The sequence below is a fragment of the Dendrobates tinctorius genome, unplaced genomic scaffold (genome assembly GCF_039654945.1).
Source record: "Dendrobates tinctorius isolate UK_male_01 unplaced genomic scaffold, ASM3965494v1 ptg000064l, whole genome shotgun sequence".
In the NCBI taxonomy this organism is placed as follows: Eukaryota; Metazoa; Chordata; class Amphibia; order Anura; family Dendrobatidae; genus Dendrobates; species Dendrobates tinctorius.
In genome coordinates, this window is record NW_027361732.1 from 28,249,018 (window position 1) to 28,274,720 (window position 25,703).

Sequence of the window (25,703 nt, forward strand, 5' to 3'; positions counted from 1 at the left end):
CAGTGCTGTGGTCATCGTAAATCTCCAATTATATTTCCGGAGTAAAAGACAGACGTTCACAGGCTCAGTATGGATTACACCAGAATCTAAATAGCAAAAAAGGGTACTGTATCAGAAGCGTCCAGATGTATACAGTGTTGGGCTAAATTTAAATCTCGGTATATATTTCCGGAGTCACCCTCAGACGCTCACTCAGTATGGATTTGACCATAATACAAAATGTTTAGAAAAAGGTACTGGATAAGTAGATAGTAAGTATATATATTGTAGGGTACAATTTAAATCTCCGTATATATTTCCGTAATCACCCTCAGACGCTCACCCAGTATGGATTTGACCGTAATACAAAATATCTAACAAAGGTACTGTATCACAAGATAGGAGGTGTATATAGTATAGGGTAAAATTTTTATCTCCGTATATACTGAATGAGTAAACCACACACGCTCACTCAGTATGGATTATACCGTACTAAAAAATTTAGAACTAAGGTACTGTATCAGCAGATACCAGGTGTATATAGTATAAGTGAAAATGTAAATCTCCCTATTTATTTCTGGAGTCTCATACAGATGGTCAGCATGTATTTCTCCGTGATACCAGCCGGTACACGGTAGTGTGTGAGGAGCGTACAGCTCTATACAGTGTGTGAAATAATGAATGTTCGATCACTGTGCAGAAAAACAGAATACAAGTAGGAGTGCTGTGTAAAAAGCAGTCTGCACAGTAGTGTCCACACAGCAATACTGCTAAAAGGCTGGCTAATAATCAGCACTGCTGCACACAAGAAAATCCTCCCTGTCACTGGCAGGCAGCCTAATAAGTAGCGCTGCTGCACACAAGAAAATCCTCCCCTGTCACTGCACACTAACTGTACACAACAATTGCATTCAGCACAAGCACATAAGAACTTCTGTTTACAGGCCTAAGTGTCTCACAAATGATAAACAGCATCAGTAACCTCTCCCTACTGTAAAGATGGGCAGAAGAAAAATGGCAGTAAGTGGTGAGGGCTTTTATACACACTTCGTTTATACAGGGGTTGGACAAAATAGTGCAAACACCTAACGTTTTGGCATCATAATCTTCAAACATGTTAGAAACATGCAAACCATGACATATGGTAATGTTTTGTAGTTGATTATTTGAGTTATGTGATATGTGTATGTAAATTAACTGTTTGTTTTGCATAATTGTAAGAACATTGAGGAAAACCTGATACCAATGGCAGACCTCTCTGATTTTCAAAGAGGCCAAATTGTTGATGATTGTAAGGCAGGCGCTAGTGTAACAGAAAGTGCCCTTATGCTCGGCGTGTCAAGAGGTACTGGCTCCAAAGTAATGACTGCGTTTGAAAGAGAAGGAAAAACGTCCACAGCAAAGCACAGGTCCGGCCAAAAGTCGAAGTTGACTGAGAGAGACTGTCGGACTGTAAAGCAAATTGTGAGAGAGGATCGCAAGACCACGGGTTGGAAAATCAATGCTGAGCTCAAAGAGCACCTACAGAACACAGTTTTCATGAAAAATGTTCGTCGGGAGCTGCACAAATCAGGATTCCACGGAAGAGCTGCAATTTTAAAACCGCTGCTCTCAATGACAAATGTTTCCAAGCATTTAGAGTGGTGTAGAAACCTCCAGAATAGGTCCCTCGAGCAGTGGAAACATGTGATATTCTCAGACAAATCATCATTTACCTTATTTCCGACCTCCGCCCGAGTGTACGTTTGGAGACAGCCGAAAGAAGCATTCCATCCAGACTGCCTTCTCCCAACCGTAAAACATGATGGAGGTTCTGTGATGATCCGGGGTGCTATTTCGTTGAGATCCGCCGGGCCAGTGATATCCCTTCATGGAAGAATTAACAGCCGCGATTATTTAGGCATTTTGGGAAAACCAAGTGCATCCTATGGTTCAAGCACTGTTCCCGAAGGGGAACGCCATCTTTCACGATGATGATGCACCTTTTCATACAGCTAGAATCGTTAAAGCATGGCACAAGGAACATTGTAATGAATTTGAGCATCTAATCTGTCCCCCACAATCCCCAGACCTCAACATTATTGAGCATTTATGGCCGATTTTAGAGATTCAAGTTAGACGTCGATTTCTGCCGCCATCGTCACTCAAAGAACTGGAGGGTGTTTTAACTGAAGAATGGGCTGCAATTCCTTTGGAAACAATTCACTCCTTGTATGAATCCATACCTCTGATAATTGAGGCTGTAATCGCCGCAAAACGTGGACCTACACCATATTTAACTAACTAACATTGATGCTTACAGGTGTTTCCATTATTTTGTCCAACCCCCGGATTTCAGGAGTCACCCTAAGATGCTCACCCAGTCAGTATGGATTTAACCGTAATCCAAAATGTTGAAAAAAGGTACTGTATCAGCAGATACCAGGTGTATCCAGTCTAGGGGTAATTGTAAATCTCCATCTATATTTCCAGAGTCAGACAAAGACACTCACAGGCTCAGTATGGATTAGACAAGAATATAAAAAGTCCAAAAAGAGTAATGTAATACAAGCATACAGCTGCATACAGTGTTGGTGTCATTTGAAATCTCCTTATAGTTAACCAGAGTCAGAGACAAACTCTCACAGGCTCAGTATGGATTACACCAGAATATAAAAAGTAGAAAAAGGGAAATGTATTCGAAGCGTACACCAGTCTGTATACTAGGGTACTTTTAAATCTTGCTATATATTTCAGTGTCAGTAAGCCAGTCTAGACTCTCCACAAAAGGAAACTAGATGGATACAAGTGCAGACGGAAAGTGGAGTGATTGCCAAAATTTTTCAAATTACTAATCACGGGAAAACATCCCGGGAGAATTCGCAGAGGCGATGCTGATCCTCAATTACTTTGTCTGTGGAGACTGCGAAAATGGTTCTTTGTGAAGAAAGGGTTGCTGTATCGCAGTTGCGTGGATCCCATGACCGTTACTCATCTCCATCAAATTTTGATCACACCCTGTGATCCCTATCGGGAGTAATATAGGAACCATTGGCATAACAAACCCCACGGCCTTCTGTAATGGAGGGGATGCTTTTGTTCAAATGACGGACGTTGGACCGTCAGTACAATCGGAGATGATAGGGTCGCTGAATAAACCAAAGTTTGACCCTTTTTGTGGGGGGGGCTAATTCTGAGGTCATTTTAACATCAGAAAATACAGTGTCAGAATTAATAATCAATCCCTCAAATAGCTTCATTGTAATGGAAGGGACCCCATTCTTAGGGTATCTGACAGGTGTGAACAGTGGGGATCCAATGGGCGATATTGGAGAACCCCATGGCCCTCTGAGGGGTGGGGGTTCCAATAATCAGGTTGATACATCTAATTTGATTATAAACAGTTCTTTATCGATTATGCCATTAGCAAGAGAGACAGCAAGGGTGAGTACTTATGGGGTACATAATGGGGTGGATGCCCCTATAACACTAGAAGAAAGAAAGATGGTTCTGAAGGATTCCAAAATCACCCAGTTTTTTTGGGTGGCTCCAGGCCACCACCCCAAGAGAAAAAGGGGAGAAGGGGGTGTAGGGGGAGTGGATGTTCCAGAAAAGGGGGATGCTCCAAATCAGGAGACCACATTGAAGAGATCAAAAGCCAGCCCCAGAAGGGATTAGATGTAGTAAAAGAAAGTTGCAGCGAAAGAGAATTGGGGATCTCTAATCTTTCCAAACATGTTCTTACACAGGAGGAGAAATCCCTTTTGGAAAAGGGACTCTCCTTTTGCCCCACTGCAGATTTAGACACTTTTCATTATATTTGGATCTTAATGAATTTTTTCGGAAACTCACCATACAAGGGCACTTTTTATTGGAAGAGAAAAATAAAAGTAGAACTAATATTCAAGAATTCCCTAGTATTCAAGAAGGATTAGAGCCCATTAAGAACATGTTACATGTCGATGTTAGGAATCCTAATGATAAATTCTATCCTCTTCATCATAAGGGGTCCCATATTGAGACATTCCAGCAACTTGTTTTGAAAGAAGTTAGGGCAATTTCACAACCAAAAAGGAGGTGCAATTTAAGTAGGGGTGAAAGAGAAGCTATTACCTCTATTAGGGATAATGAAAATATTGTCATACGTAGTGCCGACAAGGGGGGGGATAGTTATAATGGATAGGTCATGGTATATAGAGGAGGGGAGAAGGATTTTGGAAGATGTTGATTTTTATGAGAAATTAGAAGATGATCTTAATATCGAGATTTTTTTTAAATTATAATTCTTTTGTTAAGGGAGCTTATGAGAGGGAAATTATTAACAAAAAAGAACGCAAATTTCTTGATATTGCACAATATAAAGTACCATTTCTTTACTTTCTACCCAAATTGCATAACGACCCGATAAATCCCCCAGGCAGGCCCATTATATCGGGCATTGGGTCTATAACATGCAAGCTATCTCACTACGCAGATTTATTTCTACAGAAATATGTAAAACAGTTAAAATCTTTCTTGCAGGATTCATCGCAACTTATCAGTGAGCTGAGGAATTTACTCCCAATGAAGGGATGCATCCTGATAACATTGGATGTCACAGCCCTTTATAATAACATATCACATGAATTAGGCCTCAAAGTGGTTAATGACTGCTTAATGAATGATACTACCATGCCAGTTGAACAAAGGGAATTTTTACTGAAAGCCATCTCGTTCATTCTGAATAATAACGTGTTTTCCTTTGAGGGGGAACTCTACCGTCAGTTAAAGGGCTGCGCAATGGGGACGAGATTCGCACTAAGTTATGATAATTTATTCATGGGTGAGGTGGAGTCCGTCCTCATTGCGCAGCCCAGTATTGAAAAAGAAGGGGTGGCCTTTTACCGAAGGTTCATTAATGATTTGTTCATTCTGTGGAGAGGGTCGGTGGAAGAGGCAGAAATATTTGCTAATAATTTAAACATGAATGATTGGGGATTTAAAAAAAAAAAATTAAAAAAAAAAATTTTGAGAAGTGTTTTTTTTTTAAAAAGGGGGATGGACAGGGTTTATTATTGTTTTTTTATGGACTATTGATGTGGTTGAATGTTGTAATCTGCAATATGTACAATGAACTGTGAATAAGTTTTTTTAATGGTTTTATTGGGGCTGTAATGGGTTAACACGTAATACTAAGGCGAGGTTGCATAGGATTGTGGATTGTTCCAATTGGGGCTACCTTTAAAGGCTGTAACAATGGATACTTCCTTCATTCCACCTGAGGAAGATGGCTGTGACTGTGGAAACGCGTTGTGGGTATTGGAGGAAGATTAAAAGATGAGTTTTAACCTTTTTTATTGGTCTTTGCCTCTCCTTTAGCGCTCCTATAGACCGCTTTTTTTGCAGCACTTAATCAAATTTTGATCACAGGGAGAGATGTAGACATGGTCTTCACTGCCTATCATGATCTGTCTGTTTACTTTGGAGTGCAAAAGACAGTAGCCACAGGCAGTAGGTGATTCTATTGGATTGGCATGAGAGAAGACATTGAAAAATTATGGCAGGAATGTCACAAACCTGTGACTAGGAAACTGTGAAAGCTGATCATAAAGCACCACTGTATCCGATTGTGAGTCCATGTCCATTACAAATGGCAGCCATTGATCATCTGAAGGTAGAGCCCAGCAGGACAGGCCATAGCTACGTCTTAACCGTAATCGATCAGTTCACCAAATTTGTAGTGTCCGTCCCTGTGAAGGATTTAACTGCCCAGACTACACAGCAGTGGAGCAGGGAGAGGTAAGTATTGTAAGTGCTGGGGCCCTGAGCAAGCATGGGGAGCTCACTCGTGGGCGGCGGCACTGGCACAGGGCCCCTCATAGTACGCCGGTGTGTCTGATGGCGAGTGGGCCCCCCCACCATCAGAGACACTTTATTGTACTATGAGGGGCCCTGTGCCTGTGCCGTCGCCCAAGAGTGGGCCCACCCACCTGTTCAGGGCAACAACACTTGCCCGAGTGCACCAGGTGGTAACCCCGGCCCTGGGGTAGGGGGCAGCCCAGTTAGGGAGATTGAAAAAATGGCATATGTTGATGTGTAGGCTGGACATTCAGCAGCTGCAAATGGAGGAAGTGGAGAAGTACGAGGAAGAGGAGGACAAAAGAGAGCCATTTTTATTGCAACCTATGTTTCGTCAGGGGAAGGTGGGACAAATTCCTTCCAACCATAGTTGACAACTGCTGTCTCCTGTCACTTGCAATCGATTCAGTATTACCAGTCATGTGAGCAGTACTTGGAAAATCAGTCCACAACATGGTAATGAAACCCCTGTCTCCAACACAACTTCGGCTGTGTGCACCACGAACACCTCTTCCATTTTGCCTTGTGCGGCTCGTGGGAGAGCCAGCATCACTGCTGTGTGCTGGGAATGCCTCCAACAAACAGTGTATCAGAGTTGCTTGTTTGTTAACCAATATTATCTCTAGGTTCTCCTGTGGCATGATGTTCTGTAATTTGCCTTTATAGCGTGGATCGAGGATGCTGGCCAACCAGTAGTTGTCATGCTTCATAATTTTGGCAATGCGGGGGTCCCTTTTTAGGATCCGCAAGGCATAATCACACATGTGGGCCAATGTTCCAGGTGTCAATGATGCACTGCCAGTGGTGGGTGGAGGAGCACTTTCTGGCAAATCCATATCCCTCCAATCACGCACAAACCCTGTACCTGACCTTGGCACACCAACATTTTCTCTTGCCCCCTGAGAAGCATCCTCCTCCCCAAAATAATCATCCCCCTCATCCTCCTCCTCCTCTTCCTCTTCTTCCTCCACCTCATCCAGGTCAGTTGCCCTCACTAACAATGGATGACTGTCATCAAGGCTTCCCTCCTCCACTTCCTCCTCCACTGCTGCAGATGCCTGATCCTTAACCCTGCTGTTCTGTTGGGTCAAAAATGACCGTTTTTGAACTTTGATATTTTTATAAAAATTCATTATGCAGTTCTGAAACTTGTGGTTACTTCTATTTTCCTAATTTGAGGGGTTCTTTCTAAGGGTACTTTTTTTTTTTGGCTTAGTTTTTGCGACACATTTTTTTATACACTTGTACTGTTCCGGTCAAAAATGACCGAATAGCATTTTATGCTAATTTCAGCCATTTTTTTAGTAAAGCAAATGAGTTATAATTTCTTTCGAGACTACTTATTGCATCTACTATTCTTTATGAAGTAAACAGTTGCTTTAGGTGCAGAATTTCACATGCTTTCAGTACAAACCATACGCATTGGCTTTCAGTACAGTTCTGTGCAATTTTTTCTCTGTATGCTATTTACCCTGCTTTTCCTCTAAAAATAAATAAATTCAGTTGTCAGTTGTTATTTTTTAAATTTTTTTTATTATTTTTACTATTTTTTTCAAAAAGTTTGCACGCATTTTATACTATAGTTAATTTTAGTTATAGTTATAGTTAGTTATAGTTGTTATAGTAGTAGTAGTTGTTTTAGTTAGTTAGTTAGTTAAGCTCAAATTTGTAATTTCTGTGCAGAATTCAATAAGCCCTTGTAACCATTAAAAACACAAAATAAATAAAAAAATTGCGTATTTTTTTTTTATAATGATCAACCATGTTCACATACAGTATAATAATGCAACAAGTATTCAAAAAAATTTTTTAAGTAGCTAAAACAGCATTTTAATAGGTCCGGTCAAAAATGACAGGAGCAGTACAAGTGTATAGTGGAAACGAACAGAACAGCAGGGTTAATGTGCATCAAAGTTTGCATGAGCAGACGCATAAGTGGGAAGCTCATGCTTATGATGACGTCGTCTGCGCTTACCAGCCATGTGCATTTCTCAAAACACTGAAGGACTTTACAGAGGTCTTTCAGCTTTGAATACTGCACACCCGACAACTCCATGTCTGCCCTCAAACTGCCTGCCCGTGTATCCTCCCACAATTGCATTACAGACTGCCTCTGTTCGCACAGTCTCTCAACCATGTGCATGGTAGAGTTCCACCTTGTGGCAATGTCTATGATTAGGCGGTGCTTGGGGAGGTGGAGCAATCGCTGCAGCTTCTGCATATGACTGGAGTGTACGGACGAGCGACGGATGTGCGAGCACAGTCTTCGCACCTTATGGAGAAGGGCTGTTAACTCTAGATAATTATTTATTAAGCACTGCACTACCAGGTTCAAGGTGTGAGCCAGGCAAGGTATGTGTCTGAGTTTTGCAAGGACTATGGCTGCCACAAAATTCCAGCTGTTATAACTGACTACCTTGCCTGGCTCAAGATGTAGACTGCCCAGCCATGACTCAGTTTGTTGCTGCAAGTAGTCGGCCAGTACCTCCGCGGTGTGTCTGTTGTCTCCCAAAGACATCATCTTTGAAACAGCCTGCTGCCACTTACCATTAGCTGTTTGATAGTGGGACACCTCATGTGCAACACTGGCAGCTGCGGATGGAGTGCTCATGCGACTGCGCTCTGCCGATGAGATTTTGCTTCTGCAGAAGGAGGAGGGTCAAACGCCTACAGCCAACTTTCCTATACCGTGGGCTAGGCAGCACTGTTCTACCGCTGCTGTCCCCTGTGGAGCCTGCATCCACCACATTAACCCAGTGCGCAGTGATGGACACGTAACGGCCCTGGCCATGCCTACTGGCCCATGCATCTGTTGTGAGGTGCACCTTTCCACTCATTGATTGTTTGAGTGCATGGACAATGTGGTCTTTCACATGCAGTTGGAGGGCAGGGATGGCTTTTCGAGAAAAGAAGTGCCGACTAGGTAGGTCATAGCGTGGGACAGCGTAGGCCATGAGCTCTCGGAACGCTTCGCTTTCATCCAAACGGAAGGGCATGATCTCTAGTGAGATCAGTTTGGCAATGTAGGCATTCAAAGCCAGTGTACGTGGATGAGAGGATGAGTACTTTCTTGTCCTACTCAGAGTGTCTGGTAGGGTGAGCTGGACTTGAGAGCTGCATATGGGGGAACTAGCGGTGGACCTGACGGCCTGAGAGGGGGTTGGTGATGGTGGTGGTGGTGATGGCTTAGATTCAGTCTTTCGTTGCAAAAACATTGTGATTCCCTGACTGCTGTGGCCTTGTGATGACACCTCAACATTTCTTGCTCGTGGTGTGCTTACCGGCGGGCTTTCAGTGGGGATAGCGATGGAGCATTGCTGGCTACCTTCAGTCAGAGCAGGTGCACATGTGCTACCTGAGGTTTTGTAGTCCATCCATGCTTGAAGTGCATGGTGGTTAAATGTCTACGCAAGCAAATGGTATTCAAATTTCGAAGATTTTTACCTCGGCTAAAGGTCCTTCCGCGCTTCTTACAGATAACCTTTGCCCTATCCATAGGATTTTGGTTAAAAAAGTGCCACATTGCACTCTTCCCACTAAGGTATAAATTTTCAGGGCTTGCACGCTGTGCTAATTTGACCATCTGGCAAAGCTGTCCTGCAACTCTTTTGTTTTGTTAAAAAGTTTTGTACAGCTACGGGCCTGCCAGATAACCGCTGTGGATCCTTCTCCTCTTCTGAGCTATTGCCAGCGCCACCCTCTTCCCCCAATGGATGCCAATCTGGGTCAACAACTGGGTCATCCATGACCTCCTCTTCAATTTCATCTGCACCTTTCTCTGTGTCATCGTGTAAGGTGGTATAGTATGAGGGAAGGGGAACCTGAGTTTCATTAGGGTCTGATTCGGGCTCAGTAGACTGCGAGGGAAATGTATTGCTCTGGGTCAATGTACCAGCAGAATCATTTAGCAGTGGCTGTGCATCAGTGCACTCCATGTCAGATTCATCTTGGACTGGGGAATTCAGGTTTTGACTTGATAACCCAGGCATGGTATGTGAAAAGAGCTCCATGGAGTAATCTGAAGTGTGGGCTGCCGCATCCTTCACTTTTGGTGTGGGTGAAGGACACAAGGAAAGGGGTTGTTCATGACCAGAAGCCTGCACTGACGACTCAGTGCTTGCTGTTTTGGAGAACTTCAGAAGAGGAGGCAATAGAGCTGGAGGCTGTTTCGGCAATGTAAGCCAAAACCTGTTCCTGATGCTCCGGCTTTAAAAGCGGATTACCTACTCCCAGAAAAGGGAACCTTAAAGGCCTTCTTGTGCCAGACGATGACACAGGCTCAACACCTCCTTCCTTAGCTGCTATTGTACTTTTGGCATAACCAGCAGATGCTCCACCATCACCATCAGTACCAGCTGTGCCTCTCCGCCCACGTACGCGGCCTCTTCCACCATACTTCCTCATGTTTGGGAAAATGTACCAAAAATACCAGCAGAGATATGGCACTGTATGAGGAGGTGTATGGAAAAATTAAAATATCTGTATATATTTCCTTAGTCACAGATGCTCCCCAGTATGTCTTTGACCATAATCCAACCATCAGATATACAGTACTGTATCAGAAGTGTACAGCTGTATACGTTTTTGGGGAAAATGTCAGTCTCCGTATATTTGTTTCCGGAGTCACACACAGACGCTCTGCCAGTATGTATTTGACCGTAATTCAACCAGCAGATATACGGCACTGTATCAGAAGCGGACAGCTCTATACGGTGTATGGAAAAATGGAAATGTCCGTATATGTATTTCTGGAATCTCACACACACGCTGTCTCTGTATAGATGTGACAGTAATCTAAACAGCAGATATACGATACTGTTATGATTGGCTCACCGAGGAGAAAAGCAAGACCAAGCTAAGCCACGGAAAACCAGAGAGGTTGGTAATTAAGCGGATTGCAGACCCCTGATCCTATCCACACAACTAGCAGTAGCTGTGGAGCGTACCTACGATGATCCTAGATGCTTCAACACAGCCGGAGAACTAAATAAGCCTAAAGCAAAAAAGGGGAAATCTAAATTGCCCCAGAGCAGACCCCAAAGGAATAGATAGCCCCCAAACATATATTATCGGTGAGACAAGATGAAAACACAAACGCAGGTAGGAAAATAGACTGAGCAAATGATGGGGCCCACACTAACTAGACAGGACAGGAAAGGAAAGACTCTGTCTGCAGTCACGCAAAAAGCCCTGCAAAAAATGCCCAACACGTCTGATAGAAAAATACTGAAGTCACTAGACTTCGCCCACTATATCAGCACTCTAGTATATTCTGAAAGCAGATTAAAAAGAGGCCAATATAATAAGGGACAAAAACAAACAGGCACAAGCAGTAACATAAGGATGGAAATTCAGCACAGCCCCAGCCGGAGCTGGCTGAACACACAAAACTGTAATAGACAAAACCAGATCAAATGTGAACAATAGCAAAAGAACACTTAGCTGAGCATGCAGGGACTGAGATGGAAACTAAGACCTCAGGAGGCAGGAAAAAAATCACCAGCAAGGATAGAGGGAGTCAGCTGTCTTAAATCCAGTCAGAAACTCCATATCTCCAGTCATCCTCCTCTGTTATGAATGAGTCACCGTAGGAGGCAAAAACAGAAATACTAGCTAAGTCCAGAAAACCAGAGAAGTTGGCAGCTATCGGATTGCAGACCCCTGAACCTATCAACAACAACTAGCAGTAGCCGTGGGGGGTTCCTACGGTGCCCTAGACCCCTCGATCACAGCCGAAGAACTAAATAGCCTAAAGACAGAAAGGGAAATCTAAACTGCCCCAGAGCAGATCCCAAAGCAATAGGCAGCCCCCAACATATAATGAAGGTGAAGCAAGATGAAAAAACACTCACACAGATAGAAAGATAGGCTGAGCAAATGATGGTGCCCAAGCTAACTAAATAGGACAGGATAGAAAAGCTGCTGTCTGCAATCCGCCAAAACCCTATCAAAGCAAGAGCCAACAGACTGATAGGGAAAAAAGCCCTGAAGACGCTAGGCTTCAAAAAGACTATGTCAGTACTCAGGTATTTTCAGAAGACAGAGCAAAAAGGAATTCAGATCACCCCAGCAGGGGATGGCAGAAATCCAGAAAAACAAGGAAAAACAAAACCAAAACACAAATGCAAAAAGCAGAGCAGAAAACTTAGCTTTTGAGGAGCAGGAATCAGACTGGTCTCCTAGAATCCCTCTGAGAAATCACCAGCAAGGCAGAAGGGCGTCGGCTGCCTTATATCCAGTCAGCAATTCCAGTCACCCAGTCATCATCATCCTGCTCAGGTGCTTGGTAATCAGCCTCACTACCTTCCTTCACCAGAAGAGGGAGTTCATCAGGCCTCAATGGTGAAGGGGAAAATGAACTCACAACAGTACCTCCCCCTTGAGGATGGGTCACCGAACCCTCATCCACGCCACCAGGGCGATCAGGGTGAGCCCGATGAAAGGCACGTACCAATCTTTTGGCATGAATATCAGAGGCAGAGACCCAGGAATTACCTCCTGACCATAACCCTTCCACTTAAACAAATACTGGAGTCTCCATCTAGCCAGACGGGAATCCAGTATCTCCTCTACCTCATATTCCATGTTACCTTCAACCAATACAGGGTCCGGAGGTGCCACTCCAGGAACAACTGGTTCAACAAACCTCTTCAACAAGGACTTATGAAACACATTATGGATTTTAAATGTGACAGGAAGAGCCAAACGAAAAGAGACCGGATTAATAATCTCCAAAATCTTGTAAGGTCCAATAAATCTAGGCTTAAACTTAGGAGAAGCCACCTTCATAGCAATATTTTTTGATGATAACCACACCATATCACCAACCTTAAACTAGGGACCAATGGTCCTATGTCGGTTGGAAAACCGCTGGGCCTTTTCCTGGGAGAGAGATAACTTATCCACCACTTGGTCCCAGATCTGGTGCATTCTCTCCACCACAGTGTCAACACCTGGGCAGGCAGAAGGCTCCACCTGCCCTGAAGAAAATCGAGGATGAAACCCAAAGTTACAAGAAAAAGGTGACATCAAAGTAGCAGAACTAGCTCCATTATTTAAAGCAAATTCGGCCATGGGCAAAAATGAAACCCAATCATCCTGATCAGCGGAAATAAAACATCTCAAATACGACTCCAAGGTCTGGTTTGTTCTCTCCATCTGCCCATTGGTCTGAGGGTGAAAAGCAGAGAAGGACAACTGAATTCCCAGCTTGGAACAGAATGTCCTCCAAAATCTAGACACAAACTGAACTCCTCTGTCAGATACAATGTTCTCAGGAATCCCGTGCAAGCGAACCACCTGTTGCAAAAACAGGGGCACCAACTCAGAGGAAGATGGCAACTTAGGGAGTGGTACAAGATGAACCATCTTAGAGAACCTATCACAAATCACCCAAATAACAGTCATTATCTGAAAGACAGGCATATCAGAGATGAAATCCATTGAAATATGGGTCCATGGCCTCCTGGGGACCGGCAAAGGCATCAACAACCCACTAGAGCGAGAACAAGGTTTAGACCGGGAGCAAGTCCCACAGGACTGCACAAAATTCCTGACATCACGAGACAAGGCGGGCCACCAAAAAGACCGACTCACCAGATCTCTAGTACCAAAAATACCTGGATCACCAGCCAATGCAGAGCAATGAACTTCAGACATCACTCTCTTCTTCCACTGGTCAGGAACATACAACTTTCCACTGGGACAACGCTCAGGTTTGTCCTCCTGGAACTCTTCCAGAGCACGTCTCAAATCGGGAGAGATGGCAGAAAGAACTACCCCTTCGCCTAAGATGGTAGCAGGCTTGGTCACCACAGGAGAATCAGCAAAGAAGCTCCTAGAGAGAGCGTCAGCCTTGACATTCTTAGTGCCAGGAAGAAAAGAGACCACAAAATCAAAACGTGTAAAAAACAAGGCCCACCTAGCCTGTCTAGGGTTCAAGCATTTGGCCGACTCCAGGTAAATCAAATTCTTGTGGTCAGTGAGGACCACGACTTGATGTTTAGCTCCCTCCAACCAATGTCTCCACTCCTCAAATGCCCATTTCATGGCTAACAGTTCCCGATTCCCCACATCATAGTTACGTTCAGATGGAGAGAACTTTCTGGAAAAGAAAGCACAGGGATTCATTTTAGATGTTACAGGATCCTTTTGGGACAAAACAGCTCCTGAACCAATCTCAGAAGCGTCCACCTCTACCTGGAATGGGAGTGAGACATCAGGTTGCCGCAAAACCGGGGCAGAAGTGAATCTTCGCTTCAGCTCCTGAAAGGAAGAAACAGCCTCCAGAGACCAATTCAACACATCAGCACCCTTCTTAGTCAGATCAGTCAATGGCTTGGCAATGCTAGAAAATTTTGCTATAAATTTCCGATAAAAATTAGCAAAACCCAAAAACTTCTGGAGGGCCTTCAAAGAAGTGGGCTGAACCCAATCATAAATGGCCTGTACCTTGGCCGGGTCCATTTCAATAGTTGACGGGGACAAAATAAATCCCAAAAATGAAATCCTCTGTACCCCAAAAAGGCATTTCGATCCTTTGACATACAGGGAATTCTCCCTCAAGATCCGGAACACAGTCCGAACATGTTCCACATGAGAATCCCAATCCTTGGAGAAGATCAAAATATCATCCAGATAGATAATCAAAAATTTATCCACAAAGTCCCTGAAAATGTCGTTCATGAAGCACTGGAAGACAGAAGGGGCATTAGTGAGCCCAAAAGGCATCACCAGGTACTCAAAATGTCCCTCCGGAGTATTAAACGCCTTCTTCCATTCATCCCCATGCTTAATGCGGATAAGATTATATGCCCCCAGAGGTCAAGCTTGGTAAACCAGCAAGCACCTTTAACTCTGGAGAATAGATCCGAAATCAGGGGTAACGGATACTGATATTTAATAGTAATTTTGTTGAGGGCACGATAATCAATACAAGGCCTTAATGAACCATCCTTTTTGGCCACAAAAAAAAATCGGCACCTAAGGGTGAAGAGGATGGTCTAATATGACCCTTCTCCAACGCCTCCTTAATATAGGATCGCATAGCCTCGTGCTCGGGTACAGATAAATTGAAGAGCCGACCCTTGGGAAATTTACACCCCAGGCTCAGTTCAATTGCACAGTCATAACTCCTATGAGGAGGCAAAGACGCAGACTCATTCTCACTAACTACATCATAAAAGTCTGCCAAATAGTCAGGAACATCATGCGACTGAGGGGAGGTGGAAAAAACCAGAGCCTCACTAAGGGCACACCGACAACCCCAACTCACCACAAACACCGATTTCCAGTCCAAAACTGGATTATGAATTTGCAACCAGGGAAACCCCAGAACAATGGTATCATGCAAATTATGCAACACCAAAAATCTGCAATTTTCTTGATGGTCTGGGGCGACCCGCATTACCACCTGGGTCCAAAACTGAGGTTTATTTTTCACCAAAGGAGTAGCATCAATCCCCATCAAAGGGATAGGCGTCCGCAGAGGTGTCATCGGAAATCCGCAACGTTTAGCAAAATCCAAGTCCATTAGGTTCAGGGCTGCTCCCGAATCCACAAAAGCCTTGGCGGAAAATGTGGACTGGGAGCAGATCAGAGTAATTGCCAGAAGAAACTTAGGTTGAACACCACCCACAGAAAACGTGTGTGCAAAACGTTTCTCTCGTTTAGGACAGACAGAAATAATATGCGAGGCATCTCCACAAAAAAAACACAGCTTATTACGCCTTCTGAACTCCTGACGTTGCTCCCTGGACAAAACTCACATTGCATAGATTCAGACACTTGTTCAACAGGTGGCAACACCTCTCATGCAGTCCTGCGTTCACGTAAATGCCGATCAACCTGAATGGCTAATGACATAGAATCGTCAAGACCAGAGGGAACAGGAAATCCCACCATAGTATCTTTTACGGCTTCTGACAAACCCTTCCAAAAGAGAGCTGCCAAGGAATTATCATTCCAGGTAGTAAGGACCGCCCACTTTCGGAATTTTTGACAGTACAATTCTGCAGAATCTTGACCCTGGCTCAATGCCAACAGGGTCTTTTCAGCCTGATCTATAGCATTGGGTTCGTCATACAACAACCCCAAGGCTTGAAAAAATGCGTTCACATTAGTCAGAATAGGATCATCTGGTATCAAAGAAAACGCCCAATCCTGGGGATCGCCACGCAGCAAAGAGATGACAATTTTAACCTACTGCGTGAGCTCCCTGACGAGATAGGCTTTAAGGCAAAAAATAATTTACAATTATTTTTGAAATTCAAAAATTTAGACCGATCCCCAAAAAACACATCAGGAGTAGGGATCTTTGGTTCAGCAGCATGTGAATGAGCAAGGTAGGCGGAAATTCCTCGCACATCCGCAGCGAGCTGATCCACACGATCAGACAATTGCTTTATCTCCATTGAGAGAAAAACGGCCTCAGAGATATAGAGGAAAAAATATACACACTTTTTTTTTTTTAGAATTCTTTCCTGCTATTGAGTACCCTAGGATCTGCGGTATGGCTGGTGATTCTGTTATGAATGAGTCACCGTAGGAGGCAAAAACAGAAATACTAGCTAAGTCCAGAAAACCAGAGAAGTTGGCAGCTATCGGATTGCAGACCCCTAAACCTATCAACAACAACTAGCAGTAGCCGTGGGGGGTTCCTACGGTGCCCTAGACCCCCTCGATCACAGCCGGAGAACTAAATAGCCTTAAGACAGAAAGGCGAATCTAAACTGCCCCAGAGCAAACCCCATAGCAATAGGCAGCCCCCAACATATAATGACGGTGAAGCAAGATGAAAAAACGCTCACGCAGATAGAAAGATAGGCTGAGCAAATGATGGGGCCCAAGCTAACTAAATAGGACAGGATAGAAAAGCTGCTGTCTGCAATCCGCCAAAACCCTATCAAAGCAAGAGCCAACAGACTGATAGGGAAAAAAGCCCTGAAGACGCTAGGCTTCAAAAAGACTATATCAGTACTCAGGTATTTTCTGAAGACAGAGCAAAAAGGAATTCAGCTCACCCCAGCAGGGCATGGCAGAAATCCAGAAAAACAAGGAAAAACAAAACCAAAACACAAATGCAAAAAGCAGAGCAGAAAACTTAGCTTTTGAGGAGCAGGAATCAGACTGGTCTCCTAGAATCCCTCTGAGAAACCACCAGCAAGGCAGAAGGGCGTCGGCTGCCTTATATCCAGTCAGCAATTCCAGTCACCCAGTCATCATCATCCTGCTCAGGTGCTTGGTAATCAGCCTCACTACCTTCCTTCACCAGAAGAGGGAGTTCATCAGGCCTCAATGGTGAAGGGGAAAATGAACTCACAACACTCCTCATTATCAGGTGGCAGGCCTCTGTCAATTAGATCAGTTCCATTACCTTCAGTAACCACCAGAGGGAGCCCGGAAAGAGAACTCGCGACTCCTCTGTCAATATAACCAGCTCCAGTACCTTCACTAGTAACCAGAGGTAGGCCAGAAAGCGAATTCACAACACGATACTGTTTGAGAAGCGGACAGTTCTATACGATGTATGGAAAAATGGAAATGTCCATATATGTATTTCCAGAGTCTCACACACACGCTGTCTCTGTATAGATTATTGTTATTATTATTATTATTAATTGTTATAGCGCCATTTATTCCATGGCGCTTTACATGTAAGGAGGGGTATACATAATAAAAACAAGTACAATGATGTTAAACAATACAAGTCATAACTGGTACAGGAGGAGAGAGGACCCTGCCCGCGAAGGCTCACAATCTACAAGGGATGGGTGAGAATACAGTAGGCGAGGGTAGAGCTGGTCATGCAGCGGTTTGGTCGATCGGTGGTTACTGCAGGTTATAGGCTTGTCGGAAGAGGTGGGTCTTCAGGCTCTTTTTGAAGGTTTCGAAGGTAGGTGAGAGTCTGATATGTTGTGGTAGAGAGTTCCAGAGTAGGGGTGATGTGCGAGAGAAATCTTGTATGCGATTGTGGGAAGAGGAGATAAGAGGGGAGTAGAGAAGGAGATCTTGTGAGGATCGGAGGTTGCGTGCAGGAAAGTACCGGGAGACGCAATCACAGATGTATGGAGGAGACAGGTTGTGGATGGCTTTGTATGTCATGGTTAGGGTTTTGTACTGGAGTCTCTGGGCAATGGGGAGCCAGTGAAGGGATTGACAGAGGGGAAAAGCTGGGGAATAGCAGGGGGACAGGTGGATTAGTCGGGCAGCAGAGTTTAGAATAGATTGGAGAGGTGCGAGAGTGTTCGAGGGGAGGCCACTGAGCAGGAGGTTGCAGTAGTCAAGGCGAGAGATGATGAGGGCATGGACTAGGGTTTTTGCAGATTTTTGGTTGAGGAATGAACGGATTCGTGAAATATTTTTGAGTTGAAGTCGGCAGGAAGTGGAAAGGGCTTGGATATGTGGTTTGAAGGAGAGATCAGCGTCAAGGATTACCCCGAGGCAGCGAGCTTGTGGGACTGGGGAGAGTGGGCAGCCATTTACTGTAATGGATGGGGGGTCACGTGAGATGGGGGAAAGATGATGAATTCTGTTTTGTCCATGTTAAGTTTCAGAAATCTAGCGGAGAAGAAGGATGAAATAGTGGACAGACATTGAGGGATTCTGGTTAGTAGGGAGGTGATATCTGGTCCAGAGATGTAGATGTAAACCAGGGGAAGAGTCTTGAGGAGATCATTTGCATATTCCCAGTGCCTTCTGGGATAAGTGAAGAGTCTCCGCGAGCTCAACGATCACTGGGTTTTGGCCGTTGCAGCTGAAAAGAGGAAATCGGAAATTGGGCTCATCTTTCATCGTTTTTAAGAAATCTCAAGATGGAAGAGGCCAGGAGCCATTTGGTGAGCTGCATTTCTTGCTACATGTTCACAGACTTACCAGTGGAAAAGCCAAACTTCACATGCCACAAATGCAAGCTTGTGTCCCTGTTGGAGGAAAAGTTGCAAAATCTCGAAGAGAGGTTAGCTACGTTGAAGATCATTAAGGAAGGTGAAGAGTTCTTGGACAGAGCAGAATTATCTCTTCATGTTACAGAAAGAGAAGAAATTCGAAGTGCACCTGAAGAAACAGAGGAATGGAGACATGTGACCCAGAGAAGCAGGAGGATCAGGAGGCAGTCAGCACCCATACTGCTCAGAAACCAGTACCAGGCTCTCACGCAGGAAAACAATGAAGAAATACATCAGGATAAGACTTTGCCAACAAGCAGCAACCTTGTACGCCTTCAGAGTCCTCCTGGATGGAGAAAGAAAAATGTTGTGAAGAAGAAACGGAGAGTGGTGGTCATGGGGGATTCCCTGTTGAGAGGAACTGAGGCCGCTATCTGCAGACCGGATATAACTTCAAGAGAAATGTGTTGTCTTCCAGGTGCAAAAATTAAAGATGTGTCTGACAGGATATCAGGACTCTTCAGACCTACAGATGACTACCCATTCCTGCTACTACATGTGGGGACAAATGACACTGCAAGAAACGACCTGGAAACCATCTGCAGAGACTTTGAAGACTTAGGCAAGAAAGTGAAAGAACTGGGAGCGCAGGTGGTCTTCTCTTCCATCCTCCCAGTGGATGGCCATGGAACAAGGAGGTGGAATAAGATTCTGCAGGTGAACAACTGGCTACGTCGATGGTGCCGTCAGCAACGATTTGGATTTCTGGATCACGGAGTGAACTACTTATACGATGGACTACTTGCTAGAGATGGGGTGCACCTTACGAAGACTGATAAGCATGTATTTGGAAGTCGCCTTGCTACACTTGTAAGGAGAGCTTTAAACTAGAACAACATGGGAAGGGAAGCAAAAGACCAGAAAAAGCCATACACCTGACAAATGCTATTGAGAACTCTGCTATTAGAAGTGGAAAGGAAGAACAAAGACGAAAGAATCTAATTAATAAAAATATTGGAGAAAGAGAAACCAATCACAAACTAAAATGTTTCTATACTAATGCACAAAGCATGGGCAACAAACAAGGAGAATTGGAACTACTAACACAGGAAAAGAAATATGATGTCATTGGAATCACTGAAACTTGGTGGGACAATACACATGATTGGAATACAAGACTAGAAGGATACAACTTATTTGCAAGAAACAGACTTGATAAACGAGGAGGGGGTGTCGCATTGTATGTTAGAAACGCGTATATCTGCACAGAGATTGAAGCTTCAGAGACTGGGAGTTCTGTGGAAACTGTTTGGGTAAGAATACAAGGACAGAACAATGGAAAGGACACCATTGTAGGCATTTACTACAGGCCGCCTGTGCAAGCTGAAGCTATGGATGAACTCTTTATGCATCAAATGGCCAAGTTCTCCAAAAAATATGACATAGTTGTCATGGGAGATTTCAACTATCCAGACATTTGTTGGGAATCTCTCTCAGGCAAAACTAACAGGTCAAGGAAATTCTTATCCTCTCTTGCTGACAACTTTATCTTCCAAAAGGTAAGGGAGAAAACAAGGGGAACTGCTACCTTGGATCTAATCCTTATAAACAGGGAGGAAATGGTTGAGGAGGTAAAAGTGGCTGGGACCCTAGGAGGTAGCGACCATGCTATTTTAGAATTTTGGATAACTAGAGGCGGAAGACCTGTGAAGACTCAGACGTCAAGGTTAGATTTCAGAAAGGCAGATTTTAAGGGATTCAGAAAGAGAATTGGAGGGATCCAATGGCTGGATATCCTTAAAGACAAAAATGTCCAGGAAGGATGGGAAATCTTGAAAAATGAAATTCTCAAAGCACAGTTGTTAACAATTCCAAAAAGAGGGAAGAATAGGAAGCAGTTAAGGAAACCAGGATGGATGAACACAGAACTTAAGCACATGCTAAAAAGGAAGAAAAAAATGTTTATAAAATGGAAAGAGGGAGGCATATCTAAAGAAGAATATAATGCTGTCTGCAGAACCTGCAGGGCACAAATCAGATTAGCTAAAGCTGAAAATGAATTGAGGCTTGCAAGAGATGTCAAAAGCAATAATAAAGGATTTTGGGGATATGTCAAAAGTAAAAGAAAAGTCAAAGATGCTATAGGATTTTTACAGGATGAAAATGATGAAATGGTAAGACAGGATGTTGAGAAGGCTGAACTTTTAAATTCCTATTTTGCATCTGTTTTCTCTCAGAAAGGAAATGTAACATCAACTGTTATTCACTGTCCTATTAAGGGAATAGAAGAATCCAGGATATCTATAAACAGAAAGATAGTGAGGAAACACTTAGCTAGCCTAAATGAATTCAAGTCTCCAGGTCCAGATGAATTACACCCCAGAGTACTGAAGGAGATAGCAGAAGAAATTTTTGAACCCCTCTCTATAATCTTTGAAAATTCTTGGAGAACAGGAGAAGTCCCAGAAGACTGGAGAAGAGCAAATGTTGTTCCTATCTTCAAAAAGGGGAAGAAGGTGGACCCAGGTAACTATAGGCCGGTGAGTCTGACTTCTATACCAGGAAAGATCTTTGAACAAATTATTAAACAACATGTATGTCAATACCTGGATAAGAATGAAGTGATTAAACAGAGTCAGCATGGGTTTGTAACTAATAAGTCATGTCAGACTAACTTAATTTCCTTCTATGACGGTATCACTGATTGGGTGGATCAAGGAAATGCTGTAGATATAGTATATCTTGACTTCAGCAAAGCTTTTGACAAAGTCTCTCATACAATCCTTATTGAAAAAATGATTAAGTATGGAATGGACAAGGCAACTGTTAGGTGGATTCATAACTGGCTTAGTGATCGGACCCAAAGAGTGGTCGTAAATGGCTGCACATCCAGTTGGAAGAATGTCTCAAGTGGGGTACCACAGGGCTCTGTCCTTGGCCCTGTATTGTTCAACATCTTTATCAACGATTTAGATGAAGGAATTGAGGGTAAACTGATTAAATTTGCTGATGACACAAAGCTAGGAGGGATAGCTAATACTAGAGAAGAGAGAGAGAGGATTCAAAAAGATTTAAATAAACTGGAGAAGTGGGCAGCAACTAACAGAATGGTTTTTAACAGGGAGAAATGCAAAGTACTACATCTGGGCAATAAAAATGGAAAAAGCATATATAGAATGGGAGGAATAGGGCTAAGTGACAGCACATGTGAAAAAGACTTGGGTATACTAATAGATCACAGACTGAATATGAGTCAACAGTGTGATGCAGCAGCAAAAAAGGCAAATGCAATTCTAGGATGTATTAACAGAAGCATACAGTCTAGATCACGTGAAGTCATTATTTCCCTCTACTCCTCTTTGGTCAGACCTCATCTGGAATATTGTGTCCAGTTTTGGGCACCACATTTTAAAAAAGACATCAACAAACTGGAGCAAGTTCAGAAAAGAGCGACCAGAATGGTGACCGGTCTGCAAACCCTGTCTTATGAGGAAAGGTTGCAGGATTTGGGAATGTTTAGTTTGCAAAAGAGAAGACTGAGAGGAGACTTAATAGCTGTCTACAAATATCTAAAGGGCTGTCACATTGTAGAAGGATCAACTTTATTCTCATTTGCACAAGGAAAGACTAGAAGCAATGGGATGAAACTGAATGGGAGGAGACACAGATTAGATATTAGAAAAAACTTTTTGATAGTTAGAGTGATCAATGAGTGGAACAGGCTGCCACGAGAAGTGGTGAGTTCTCCTTCAATGGAAGTCTTCAAACAGAGGCTGGACAGACATCTGACTGGGATGATTTAGCGAATCCTGCTTTGAGCAGGGGGTTGGACCAGATGGCCCAGGAGGTCCCTTCCAACTCTACGATTCTATGATTCTATGATTCTATGATTCTGTGTGTCATCAGCATAGAGATGATACTGAAAGCCATGAGATGAGATGTGACAGTAATACGAACAGCAGATATACGATACTGTTTGAGAAGCGGACAGCTCTACACAATTTATGGAAAAATGGAAATGTCCGTATATGTATTTCCGGAATCTCACACACACACGCTGTCTCTGCATAGATGTGACACTAATCCAAACAGCAGATATACAATACTATTTGAGAAACGGACAGCTCTATACGGTGTATGGAAAAATGGAAATGTCCGCATATGTATTTCCGGAGTCTCACTCTCACACGCTGTCTCTGTATAGATGTGACAGTAGTCCAAACAGCAGATATACGATACTGTTTGAGAAGCGGACAGCTCTATATGGTGTATGTATGGAAAATTTTAAATCTCCGTCTATTTTTTTCCGGAGTCACACTCACACGCTGTCTCTGTATAGATGTGACCGTAATCGAAACAGTAGATATACAACACTGTTTGAGAAGCGGACAGCTCTATACGGTGTATGTATGGAAAAAGGTAAATCTCCTTCTAATTTTTTACGGAGTCACACACATATAGCATGTATTTGTCCATGATACCAGCCGGTACACGGTAGTGTGTGAGGAGCGTACACCTCTATACGGTGTGTGAAAAAATGAACGCTCAGTAACTGTGCAGAAAAAAGGAATAAAAGTATTCTTGCTTTGAAAAAAGCAGGCTGCACAGCAGTGTGCACACAGCAAAGCAGCTATTAGGTAGCTTTATAAAGGCAGCCAAATAACCACCTGCACTGCTACGCACAAAAAAATCCTCCCCTGTCACTGCACACTAACTGTACAGTGAAAATCGCTATCAGCAGAAGCACAGATTTTTTTTTCTTTCCTGCCTAAACACTCTCCCTATTGAGAATGAGCAGCAGCAACCTCTCCCTATGATAAGAACGGCAGAAGTAAGATGGCGGTCGGCGTTCAGTGCTTTTATAGCCACTGTGATGCCACACAAAGCAAGCCAATCACTGCAATGCCCTTCTTTAAGATGGTGGTGGTCCGCTGCCCATGTCATCGTGTTGCCCACAGTGTGCGTCCTTGCTCATTGGCAGAGAAAAGGCGCGTGAAATCATTATGGGAAACGCAACTTTGGCGCTCGAGTCGGCGACTGCTTGGCCGATCTCAAGCTATGGTCGGGTTTAGATCGACGAAACCCTACTTTAGCGAAAGTCGGCGACTTTTGAATTTGACCGACCTGTTTCGCTCAACTCTAGTGATGGGTATATGGGCACAGGACTATGGGATGGAGGATGTGTGATGGGTATATGGGCACTGGACTATGGGATGGATGATGTATGATGGGTATATGGGCAAGGGACTATGGGATGGAGGATATGTATGATGGGTATATGGGCACGGGGCTATGGGATTGAGGATGTGTGATGAGTATATGGTCACTAGACTATGGGATGGCAGATGTGTGATGGGTATATGGCCACTGGACTATGGGATGGAGGACATGTATGATGGGTATATGGGCACAGGACTACGGGATGGAGGATATGTATGATGGGTATTTGGGCATGGGACTATGGAATGGAGGAGGTGTGATGGGTATATGGCCACTGGACTATGGGATGGAGGATATGTATGATGGGTACATGGGCACAGGACTACGGGATGGAGGATATGTATGATGGGTATTTGGGCATGGGACTATGGAATGGAGGAGGTGTGATGGGTATATGGGCACTAAACTATGGGATGGAGGATGTGTGATGGTTATATTGGCACTAGACTATGGGATGGATGATATGCATGATGGGTATATGGGCACGGGACTATGGGATGGAAGTTATGTATGATGGGTATATGGGCACGGGACTATGGGATGGAGGATGTGTGACGGGTATATGGCCACTGGACTATGGGATGAAGGATGTGTATGATAGGTATATGGGCACGGGACTATGGGATGGAGGATGTGTTATGGGTATATTGGCACTGGAATATGGGATGGAGGATATGTACGATGTTTATATGGGCATGGGACTATGGGATGGAGGATATGTATGAGGGTATATGGCACGGGACTATGTGATGGAGGATGTGTGAGGGGTATATGGCCGATGGACTATGGGATGAAGGATGTGTATGATGGGTATATGGGCATGGGACTATGGGATGGAGGATATGTATGATGGGTATATGGACACGAGACTATGGGGTGGAGGGTGTGTTATGGCTATATTGGCACTGGAATATGGGATGGAGGATATGTAACATGGGTATATGGGTATGGGACTATGGGATGGAGGAAATGCATGAGGGTATATGGGCATGGGACTATGGGATGGGGGATGTGTGATGGGTATATGGCCACTGGACTATAGGATGGAGGAAATGTATGAGGGTATATGGGCATGGGACTATGGGATGGAGGATGTGTGACGGGTATATGGCCACTGGACTATGGGATGAAGGATGTGTATGATGGGTATATGGGCATGGGACTATGGCGTGGAGGATGTGTGATAGTTATATGGGCACTGGACTATTGGATGGAGGATGTGTTATGGGTATATTGGCACTGGAATATGGGATGGAGGATATGTACGATGTTTACATGGGCACGGGACAATGGGATGGAGGAAATGTATGAGGGTATATGGGCATGGGACTATGGGATGGGGATGTGTGATGGGTATATGGCCAATGGACTATGGGGTGAAGGATGTGTATGATGGGTATATGGGCATGGGACTATGGGATGGAGGATATGTATGATGGGTATATGGACATTGCGACTATGGGGTGGAGGGTGTGTTATGGCTATATTGGCACTGGAATATGGGATGGAGGATATGTAACATGGGTATATGGGTATGGGACTATGGGATGGAGGAAATGCATGAGGGTATATGGGCATGGGACTATGGGATGGGGGATGTGTGATGGGTATATGGCCACTGGACTATAGGATGGAGGAAATGTATGAGGGTATATGGGCATGGGACTATGGGATGGAGGATGTGTGACGGGTATATGGCCACTGGACTATGGGATGAAGGATGTGTATGATGGGTATATGGGCATGGGACTATGGCGTGGAGGATGTGTGATAGTTATATGGGCACTGGACTATTGGATGGAG